Consider the following 11,556-nt stretch of genomic DNA (forward strand, 5'->3'; position numbering starts at 1 on the left):
AGCAAACACCTGGACTCCCTGGCTACAGAACCATAGAATAATTATGGCTAGAAAGAGCCTTAAGATCATCAGGTTCCAACGTCCCTGTCATGGGCAGGGACACCTCACATGAAACCATGTCACCCAAGGCTTTGTCCAACCTGGCCTTGAACACCGACAGGGATGGAGCATTCACAGCTTCCCTCGGCAAAGAAAGAGAGGCATTAAGTCCTCTAGTAGTATACTATGACCAAAGAATTTCACTTGTCACCATGGGGGAAACAATATTAACTGCATTACATTTAACATTGTGAGTATATTATAGTATTTGAATTAAGCCATTCAGTATTTAACAGCAGGAGGATATTCCCAGGGTGAAGATACATGTGCTGCCATCCTCAAAGGCCATTTTCCCAGCAGTCCAGAACAATAAAGCTACAATATACTGTTAGCTAGGACAGCATACAGGGCACAGAGCTCCCAGAGGAATATAAGCAGTGGTAAAAAAAAAAAAAAAACAACATTTTGCAAATCCATTAATACTAAGAAGACCAAAGAGTTTGTCTGCTTCTTGCAGAGTGAGAGTTACCAACATGACACTGAAAGCCATAGTGTTTGGTATCTTTTTAACTTTCATCTTCAATAAATTAGTTGCCCACTGTGACAGGAAGGAGATATAAGCTCTCAGCCTGAAATGGTCTTTTGAATACTGAGAAAGAGTTCAGCCACAGAGAACTGGCTGATGACACAGGAGTTAATGGCAGTTTCTTTTCCTTTCTCACGGAGACAGGAGAGAGTCCAACAGATTTGAGTATCACAGTTGTTATTTTCTCTCCTTAAAAGGATAGGAAAGAGGAGTCCAGAAGCTATAGATGATTTACTTAAATTTTATTGACAGAAAACAGTAAAAGAAGTAATGAAACATCTATCAAATAATGAAAAAAATAAGTAGCAGGAAACCAATTAATAAGTTCAGGTAGCATCAAACTAATTAATTCCCTCCCATGATAAGGTAACACGCCTTGCAGCTAGAGGTAGTGCCAATTGACATATTGCAGACAACGCTGCATTTAGAAACTGGAGAAACCCTTTGAAAAATACTATTTAATTCAACAAGGAATTGTGCAAAATTTGTAAAGTTGCAAGGAGAAATAATACATCTGGAGGTAGGATGGGACATGACGGCATGGACAGCTGGATCTGGAGAAAACGGTTTGGTGGAGAACAAGTTCATGAAGTTGCTGTAATTTCTGTGAAAAACACCTGCCCCATAGAGGTAAATATAAACAGAATTTTCAGGAAGTCAAGTGAATACCAAGTACTCTCACTCTTGTCTGTATCGCTAATACCAAAGCTGGACCTTGTCCCATTTGTGGTACTTCGAGTCAAGAAAATGACTGATCAGTTGGAGAAATTAATGGATTTATGAAATGGAGAAATATTTAACTCACTATAGAAGTGAAGACCGAAAGGAGGAAAAAAGGCTTCAAAGAGTCAGAAAGATATTAGGAGAACGTTCAGCAAGGAACAAGTTATAACTTCTTCATTGTGTCTTCTGAGAATGAAAAGGACTTACAGGTATTTAGATCAGAGACTGGGAAAAGCTTTCTAACTTTGAGGACAGCTAACAGCTGGAATAGTTTGATTAACGACATATTATACAATCTGCCTTGGGCTAATGAGCTTTCTACCATTTAAAATCAGCTCAGAACATGTAGCCACAAAATCTCTAAATACCTTTTAAATATCCATCTCCTACCATAATAAATGCTGCAGCCCCTGATTTATTGCTGGAGATGCTGCTATTATGCTGCAAAAAGGAAGCTATCATCCAAGTATCACTTCATCTGGCAGAGAACTATACTCCTGTGTCCTTTGCACTACATATGCACAGCCTGCAAAACACCATTCAGCATAAGCCTGCTACTGAGCATACGATATTCATCACATGTGATGTTCTCTCTCCATGAAATGCATTCTTAGATCATATTCTAATTTACAGCATTTTCTCTTGGCTTCTGAGAACCGCCTGATACAGAAACACACAATGTCACAGCAATGACAATTGCTGCTCCACAACTATTCTCACTGAAAGTCAATTGAATTTCAATTTCTTTTAGTCAGGAAAGCCAGGAGGAGCCAATTATCTTTGCTTTAACACCACACAGTTTTACCTGGAGTGTCACTTAGGTTCCAAACAAAAACATTTCAGATCCTTCTTGCAACCTTCCTCCTGACATGCTGCTCAGACTCCCAGTAGCAGTACTGTATCAAGGGCGGGTTGTACTAAATACTCAGCCATGTTGGTCATATAAGCAAATAAATAAAATATTATATATTCTAAATATTACAAATAAACACATTCAAAATTTAATGCCATTTGCTCTTGGTTTTACAAACTATGTTCTGATAGTACGGTACCAAATTCTCCATCTCACAATTTGTTAATGGATTGAATCAGTGCAGTCTTTTATATCTTGGACCTAATTCTCTAACCTGGAAGAAATCTTGGCTCTTCTGTATGCCAGGACGGGAGTGCTTCAGTACACTGTGAATGCTGTGTCTAGAACCACTACTCCCATGAATTCATGGGATCATATCCTTCACTTGCACTTGCTAAAGCTACAGAATTACCGGAAAGCATTTCCAGTTGTCTGCTGATTGGCTCAGCTTCCTGCTGTATCGAGGGTGTAGCTGTGAAAATCAAGACCAGATGTGCTCCCTCATTTTCACTTTTGTGGGATATATAAATAGTTGGGGTCCGTCAGCAGAGCTGATGCCATTCTCAGACCCAGCTGAGGATGGAGGAGCTGAAGTCTAAAAGTAAGCTTGTTGACAAATTAAGAGGAGTGGCTGAAACAGAAAACTCATTTTAGATCATTATGATTTAGAGCTAACATTGTTATGAAGCATGCAATACAAGTCACAGCTTTTTAAATGAAGTCATAATGACAACAGAATGGCTTTCTAGCCAAGTGCTCTATTCTACAGATAACATTATGAAAATTATGAAGCAGATTATGCACAACCCATGCTGTGTGATTTTCTTAGCAACTGTTCTAATTTCAAGCATATCTATCTATCTATCTATCTATCTATCTATCTATCTATCTATCTATCTATCTATCTATCACCTATCATCATCCTTCTATCTTTCTTTCTGCCTCTCTTATACAGTTGTATTAGATCCAAAATTTTTACTATAAGGTAAAGCAGCTGTTTTGCCCTTTTCCTCAAGTATGCCTGGCCTAGGCTTGAGGCAGCACTGACGCTCAAAGAAACACTGGCTATAAATTTCAACATATATAAGCTACAGACTTCCAACTTGTGAAGCACCAAGTTTTATTCTAAAAATCAATGTCTGATCTTCACGTGCATGGTGCCAACATACTTTCAAACTATTGATTTTTACCATTCCACAGAATTAAGCTGGAGCAGGAGATTTTCAAAGTAGAAATGGAAGCAGTAAGTTGTGCTATTCCCATAAATTTTCTGTAAAGGTTAACAAAGGAACAAAGGCAGACAGAAAAACAGTAGCGGAAATTTCTTATGGGCAGTTTTTCAAGGAAGAACTGACACTGCACTATTTTTTAACACCACAATTCACAACTTGGCTAAATGAAAAGATTATCTGTCAAGAAGCCATATACAAATGTCAGACAACTGTAACTTCCTAGTTCTTCAACTGTAAAATTAGAATAAATGGATTTCCTTTCCCCTTTTGTTTATTGCGTCTGTTGATTCAGCAACTTTACATCAAGCAATGGCTATCTCTCTCAGTGACTATGTGAAAAATCAAGCCCATGTAAAAAATCAGGTTCATGTGAACAATCCAGGACATATAAAAACTCAGAAATGCTCTATGTCTAAACTGCGTAGGTTTATAGGTTTTGAGCAAGTTTTTAAGACACTTAGGGAAAAAGAACCACCATATTTCAAGTCTATATATAGTGCTGTGAAGAAAACAAATCTGACCATTCTGCATTGTGAAGAAGTAATTATTGTTTGTGTATTATATAAGGGAAAACAATAGGTGTTATCTCTGTATACAAGCAAGAATGGATGAACAATCTACTCCATCTGCTTGTGAGATACTTTTGTGAATCCAAATGTGACACTGAACGGAGTGAAGGTGTCTCCATGGTCTAAAACTGTGCTGAGAGAGCATCCTACACGGAGAAGTTTTGTCGTCTACATGGAGGAGTTTTCTGGTGCAAGCACCAAGGTGTTTTCCATCCCTAGGGGATTGCCCTGATTTCTGCCTTCAGTAAACTACACCGATGCATCTTACCACTGGCACCATACTGAGTTAAACACCATCAATATAAATAGTTGCACAGTCTTCCAAAAGTAGGGAACTGAAGCACAACAACTGCAGAGTGTGGGCTGTCTACAGAAGGATAAATTCATAGAATCATAGAATTCTGGTTTGGGTTGTAAGGGATCTTAAAGACCATCTAGTTCCAACTCCCCTGCCAAGGGCAGTCCATTTTAAAAAAATACTGGTTTATTTCTACATTAAAACATCTGAGTTCTTCAATGCATCTCTCCCAGAGCTTCCCCAGGAAGACAGCTGCAGTAGCATGACGTAGGCGAGAAGCACCGTACCTAAATTCAGCAAAATATAACTCAGCCCACCTGTAGGTCCTCTGGAATCAGAGGTAGAAATGACATACTGTGCTCTAAACATATTCAGCCTTTCAGAAATTAATTGTCCAAATAAAGTTGAAGTTAGAAGCTTCCAAATGGAAGAATATTAAGATTCACATGACAAAGCACAGGAAAGTGGGAACTGATAGTGCATATCAACGAGAGTGGTAATTGAGAAAACATACTGTTACTTTGATATTTTGAGATTAACCTGTTTCCAGGGGCTAATGATGTGAAAAAGAGATGTTTAGAGCAGGGTAGAATCACGGTAGGCAAAGCAAGCTGGACAAGATGCATCTAACTGTCCTGCATCTCTTTCTATTCTTTCAACAGACCCTGAAGATTACATTTTTCATTTGTGGGAGTAATCAGTGGTCCCAATTAACACAAATAATTCTCTTTTCACACTTTAGATGTCAGAGAGCAAGAAGGTTGAGGGAGAGGAGTGGAGAAATATCCTTCCTATTTGCAGCTGTGAACTTCAACAGTCTTAAAGCCTCTATAACCAGCATTTTTTTGTGAACATGACCTCAACTGTCTTACTAGGAATATGTTTGTACGAGAGAACACAGGAGGCTTCCTTAGCATTATGACTCCACCGAGAAAGAGAAGCTTGTAACTATCACATCACTGAGTGTGTTGCCAGTAAGCCTCAAAACTAAAGAAGAAACACGGTTTCTGCAGGGGCTTCTAATGTTCCTTTCTGGCCTGTACTTGCAAGGCCTCAGAACTCATGAAAAATTTAGACAGCCCAGATAGGAATGGCAGTTCCAGTATGTGGGCTGTCAATTTATGAACGTGTATAATTGTGTGGTTGCTTTTTCTCTGGAAAGATGAAACAGTTGATCCAAGAAAGATTGGTATCTACCGTTTCCAATATACAGAGATATTTCGGGGGGTTGAAAAGAGATAGAAGCAAAGAAGCATCTGTGCAGCCACTAAGAAGACTAGAAGGTATAAAACTGTATAGTTGAATACACTATCTAGACACATGGCTGTAACCATCTTACAGGGCTTTATGATAACTGCAGAGAGTTTCAGAGCAGTATTGTACTTCAGGGAGTTCCCAGCAGAATTCTGCCTACAGACAACACAAGCAGGCAGAGTGCTTTCCAAGGAACTGAGTGAATAAGGGCTTTTTTTTATTCTATTCAAATGGAAGTGGATGTGGGATAAATCTGTGCCCTAACTAGATATGCTCCTTCTCTGCAGGGGATATCAGTCATGTGATAAATCCCAAGGGACTGTAGGGAGTATCCTTACCGAGATTCTAGCTTCAGGTCTCAGTGTGCTTTAATTTGATATAAACTTCGTCTAAACTGTGGAAGCTGGGGGCACTTTTCAGTACCCAGCTCTGTGGATAGATGTGAAGACTACATGCTAGAATGGGTACTGCACATTAGGTATTCCTGGTCTTCATCACAGTTTCTCCTGGAAGGAATTCTGAGAGGGTGAAAAGGGAGGAAGCTGTGGTGTATGCCATCACACCTCTCACTCCAGGTGACTGGGAGAAAAATGATAGAGATGAGGATGCACCACAGAGTGTGCACTTAGACACAAGCAAAAAACGTAAGATTTAGCTCAGTACGTTGATAGTAAGGAGGAAATGAGGCTTCAAATCCCTCCAATGACAAATATCCAGCCCTTGGATTTCTAAACAAAGTCAGCGTTTTCAAAAACTCATGTGAAGGATTTTGTCTGCAACTCTACCAGGTACTGTCATAATATACATACCATGCATATACCTATTACTACCATTCACATGATTCACCATTATCTCTAGCCTCAATTTTCCCTTGGTCATTCAATGCCTGATTTTGGAACTTCTGCTAGTTAACTGAAATGGGAGCCTCTCACCCTGAAGAAGCCCAACATCCCACATATTATCACTTAAGCCTTACTGGCACAAGCTTCATCTGCAGTCATGCATGGTGTCACCTAGCAATATGATTGGAATTGCCCACGAAAATACTGACATAGAATATGAAAAATGGAAGAACTGGGCCAAGAGAGGGTGTTTTGTGGGGATTTTTAGCAACATCCTGATCACAAAGCTATAGAAAACGCTTTCTGTTCACAGCAGACAGGACTGATGTTGTTCTCTCTTAAGTCTCTGTAGTTAGAAATAACTGTTGTCATCTCAGTGGACTGATATGGGAGAGATATCATGTGACCTTGAGACCTTATGAACAGGCCAGGTTCAGACACCAAGTGTTTTTCATGCTGGCTGAAAAGATACAGTTTAGGAAAAATCTGAGTTTTCTTGCTGGCCTAACAGCAATTCACCTGAAGTTGTAATTGCGGTAAGACACATAACATTTAATTAACACAATTAAAATGGAAGTGATTGAAGGCTACTGAGACACTACATACAGTACTACCCTTCCATGTGCCTATGGTTCATTCTTGTTTTGACTGCTAGTGCAAATGGGATGTCATTCACAGTGAAGGTGGATGCATGAGTTTTTCTTTTGCATAGAAAGTTTCAATCATCCAGTCAGTAACTGATCTGTTCAATTCACTTACTTGCACAAGGGTGAATTACTCCCAAAGAAAGCACCCTGTACACCACCACACCTACAAACAAACACACAAAACCCCAGTTGATTTCACTAATTTTACTGTAAGTAAACCTGCTGCTATTTTGACAAGCATGAAAATTTTCCTGCTGGGCTGCAAGCTCATATACAGCTCATTCAGCAACAAAATAAGTGGGCTTAACATTTCAATGCTCCATAGCAGCTAATAATTCCTGTAGTCATGGGCCACGTACTGAAATTCCCTGTCATTCAAACACTTCCTGAAGTATTTAATACTGTAACAGATTTCTCAGCCAAAAGACTGTTCACTGCAGTTTCTCTGCACTTTCAAAAGTTCTTGCCCAAGAAACCAGCTTTTTCTCTTCAGTCATTCTAAATTTGATCCTCAGCTTCTCTCGAGTATCACAGTGCAACTGACTTGGATAGATTTAAACAGTTTAAATGCTTCCTAATGCAGCTGGTACTTACTGTAATATTTAATTATAATGTCAAAATTCTATCCTTGTTGAAGTGTTTCTTTTTAAATGCTTTAAAAAGAAAAAAAAAAAAAGAATCATTTATGCAAAAATTCCAACAGACCTTTCTAGGATTTGTCAATGAAAACCCAAGGACAAACTCATAATTCCCAAAGAGATTTGGGAATCGGAGGGAGTGACAATGGCTTCAAATTTGTTACTTTTTAAATTTGAATAGCAATTCCTGCCATTAATACAAATTATGCTATATCTTGCTATTTTTTAGGTGCCAGTTTAGAGTTTACCTCTCTGCCTTTATCGATAATTTATTGCAGAGCTGAAGCTCATATACAGATCTCACAGTCCACTGTGTAATTGACTTTAGCTTCTTTCCTCACATAATAAATAAATTAGACAATATTGGAGCCTTTAAATTAACAAAAGATTAAATAACATTTTATGAGTTCCCTTGGCAATTTTCTGGCCGGCACCTCATTTTCCATAATACATCATTACAGCAATAGCACTCTGCAGTATTGTAGCTGTATTATAGCAGTATTATTATGGGAGAGCTGCTGCTTTGAGATGACTATTAAACAGGTTTCAAGAACCCAGGAGCCTCCAAACAGTCAATAAATTGTACATTATCCAGAATTGCTCAGTGAGCTATAGCAGAAGCCATATGACTTAACTGAAGCTGGAAGCTGTCCATTCCCTTTCCAGGGATGCAGCCATGCTGGAGAAATCAGAAGCAAGCCCTTGCCTTATCAAGGTGTTTAAGGGAGGTCCTTTTAGTCATAAAAAAAGCTCTAATATTTATTCAGTGAGTACTAAGTCTTCATTGTTTTTAATTTTCCTTTTGCAGGAAACAACAGGTGGTCATATGGTACTTACCACAGATATAGTCTAAATGTCTTTTCTGTACATCATCCTGAAAATGTCTTGGACACAACATAATGTGAATATTTCTGAGTATACATTGGAAATTCTAAAAAGAAGCAGAGCTCTATTGTCTGTTCCTTACACAATAACTGCTAGGACATTTTTTGCTTATAAAGAGAAATACCCACGTTAAATCATCAGGCTGGCACAAGGTTTACAGCATACCATCAGGGTGCCATTAGCACATTATTCTGAGAATTTAAGTTATGAACTGACCTTAGCATAAAGCTCTCTTTGAAGTGAAAATCATTCCTGGTACTAAAAAGCTAGATGTATGTTAATTCAGAAAGCATGGATGGGCAAGGAGTTACTCCCCAGTGTCAAGTATCATCACTGAAACACTGCCAAAGCAGTGCTCTACTCTCCAGATTTCTGAAGTGACTCTCAAGAGGAAAAAATAATTGTTTGCAATTGCCTTTATTTTTTACACAAACTTACATTTGTTTCAATGACAGCTGAAATAGGTTGTGAAGGGTAATGCGTAAAATGTTTAAAACCAAAGTAAATCATAAACTGCCAGACAGCGTACGGATGGACAGAGGACCACTCTAATCAATCAGTAAGTAAACAAAATGTTCAGAAAAATATCAGGGAGGCGGGCTTGCTGCCTGAAGATATTTTCTTTCTTCCTGTTCCACGCACCACTTTGATTTCAATTGATGTCTTTCCCTCCCCTCTCCAATGCACTTTCTGCCTTCTTCCCACCACATATCAGACCCAAAGATACAGAGTAATGCCTCTGTTTCAGTTGAGCTCTTGAATGTTAAGAGCTTGAATAAATTAAAAGTTAGGAGATCATGTATGTCTAAATTTCCCTAAATTTACTGTCCAGAGTACTCTGATTTACTATAGTGACTTCATCCACCTCTGTGAAATCTCATGATATTATATTTTAAGCATGATTCATACTGTATGCTTCTCTTGGCCATTTATACTCAAGTGACATAAACAAAGCGTCAGTTACTGCATTAGACCTTTATCAGATGACCAGTTAATATTTGAACATGTAGGATTTCATGCTGCAGTGCTGCCTACCACAAACCATTTTGATCAGATATAATTTATTGGTCTGAACACTGATTTCCTTTTCTTCACATACTTGTCATGGTTTAACCCTAGCCATTAACTCAGAACCATGCAGCCGTTCACTCACTCTCTCCTTCCGGAAGGGATGAGGAGGAGAATAGAAAGAATGTAAACCCCATGGGTTGAGATAAGAAGAGTCCAATAACTAGAGTACAATATAAAATTACTACTGCTACTAATAATAAGGGAAATAACAAGGGGAGAGAATATAAGACTAAAAGGAGAAAAGGAAAAATCCCGTAAAAAGCAGTACTGCACAATACAATTGCTCACCACCTGCCAACTGATACCCAGCCTGACCCGAGTAGTGATCTGATCTGCCCTTCTGGGTAGCTCCCCCCAGTTTATATGCTGGCCATGATGGGCTGTGGTATGGAACACCCCTTTGTCTAGTCTGGGTCAGGTGTCCTGTCTCTGCTTCCTCACGGCTTCTTGTGCCCCTTCTCACTGGCAGAGCATGAGACTGAAAAAGTCCTTGATCAGGGTAACTGCTACTGAGCAACAACTAAAACATCCATGTATTAGCAGTATTGTTCTCAGACAGAAGTTGAAATACAGCAGTGCACCAGCTACTAGGAAGGAGAATACATAACTGTTACAGATGAACCCAGGACAGTATCCACCCCTTATTCCATACTATTTACTTCATGCTCAGGTACCACATTTTTCAATATACTGTCACTTCTATACATATCACACACACAGAGACAGACAGATATCATTCCTTAGTCCATGGAGCAGCCCTATAAAATTTGCTGACTTCATTCAGCCCATGATATTGGGCTTCATCTGTCATAACAGTCTTTCAGGGCAGGAGGTGTGTGGTGTTGGATTGTTGCCTGTTGATCACAGCACTGAGCTCACCTGGTCACTGCTGAGCTTGTCTGGCTTCATTCTTTGTCGGGGTGATGACTGGAAGGAAGTCAGGGTCAGATGATGATGATAAGGACAGTTCTGGGAGACTCTGCTGCTGCTGCTGTCAGCTTTTCCCACAGCTTCATTCTCTGCTGACAATCTTGACAGCACATATTTTCTTTTCAAAGCCCAGAGTGGTGGAAATAGGCATCTAGCTGATGGTCTATAAAAGTGTTATATAGCAGGTAACAGCATATAATTGAGTTCATTGGCTGTTTTCACCCAAAAATGATTCCCTTTGAAGTACACACCAGACTTCCCCATCTTCCTGCATTAGCCACCAGGTACACAATGGTCCCTGAGCGAAAGCAATCCCACGAGTGGGTTTGCCTTTACCTGAAGCAGGAATAACTCCGACTGTCTTCCCCAACAAATTTGTTATGTGCACCACAGGAAATTCATCCCCCTTTATAGTATGTAAAAGTTCTGACTGGGCTGGGCCAGCCCTGTTGGCAGATCCCCTAGTGTTGACCAAGCAGGTGGCTTTTGCTAAATGCGTACCCCAATGTTTGAAAGTCCCACCACCCACTGCTCTCAGTGTAGTACTCTAGTGATCAAATCCTGTCTACAGACAATTACAGAAACATATATATAAGGGTATCTGACAGCAGAGTATCTTCCACTACCTAACAGCTATAGAGTGGCTCACACACAAAGATGTGTCTGAATGTAAAAGATGATATTCCTGCTTCCCATGTTGACAAGAATATTATCAAACTCAACCTTTCCTCAGGCAAGAACTTGGCATATCAAGGTTCTTTAATCCACTCTAAACAATTCATGAATTGGGATGTCAATTATTGCTAAAGCAGTCTTGTGAAGTTTAGTCTTCACATGAAAACCTCGCATCTTTTATTTCAGGCAAAGATACAGTAAATTGCCTGTAAATCACTGAAGGCCTGAATTTGTGTAGACCAACACAAATTGTGTGGGCCATCACCGATCTTCTATGTTACTGACAAAGCCATACTTCCTATGATGCTGTGCAA

This window comes from Lathamus discolor, chromosome Z (genome assembly GCF_037157495.1).
Source record: "Lathamus discolor isolate bLatDis1 chromosome Z, bLatDis1.hap1, whole genome shotgun sequence".
NCBI classification, from domain to species: domain Eukaryota; kingdom Metazoa; phylum Chordata; class Aves; order Psittaciformes; family Psittacidae; genus Lathamus; species Lathamus discolor.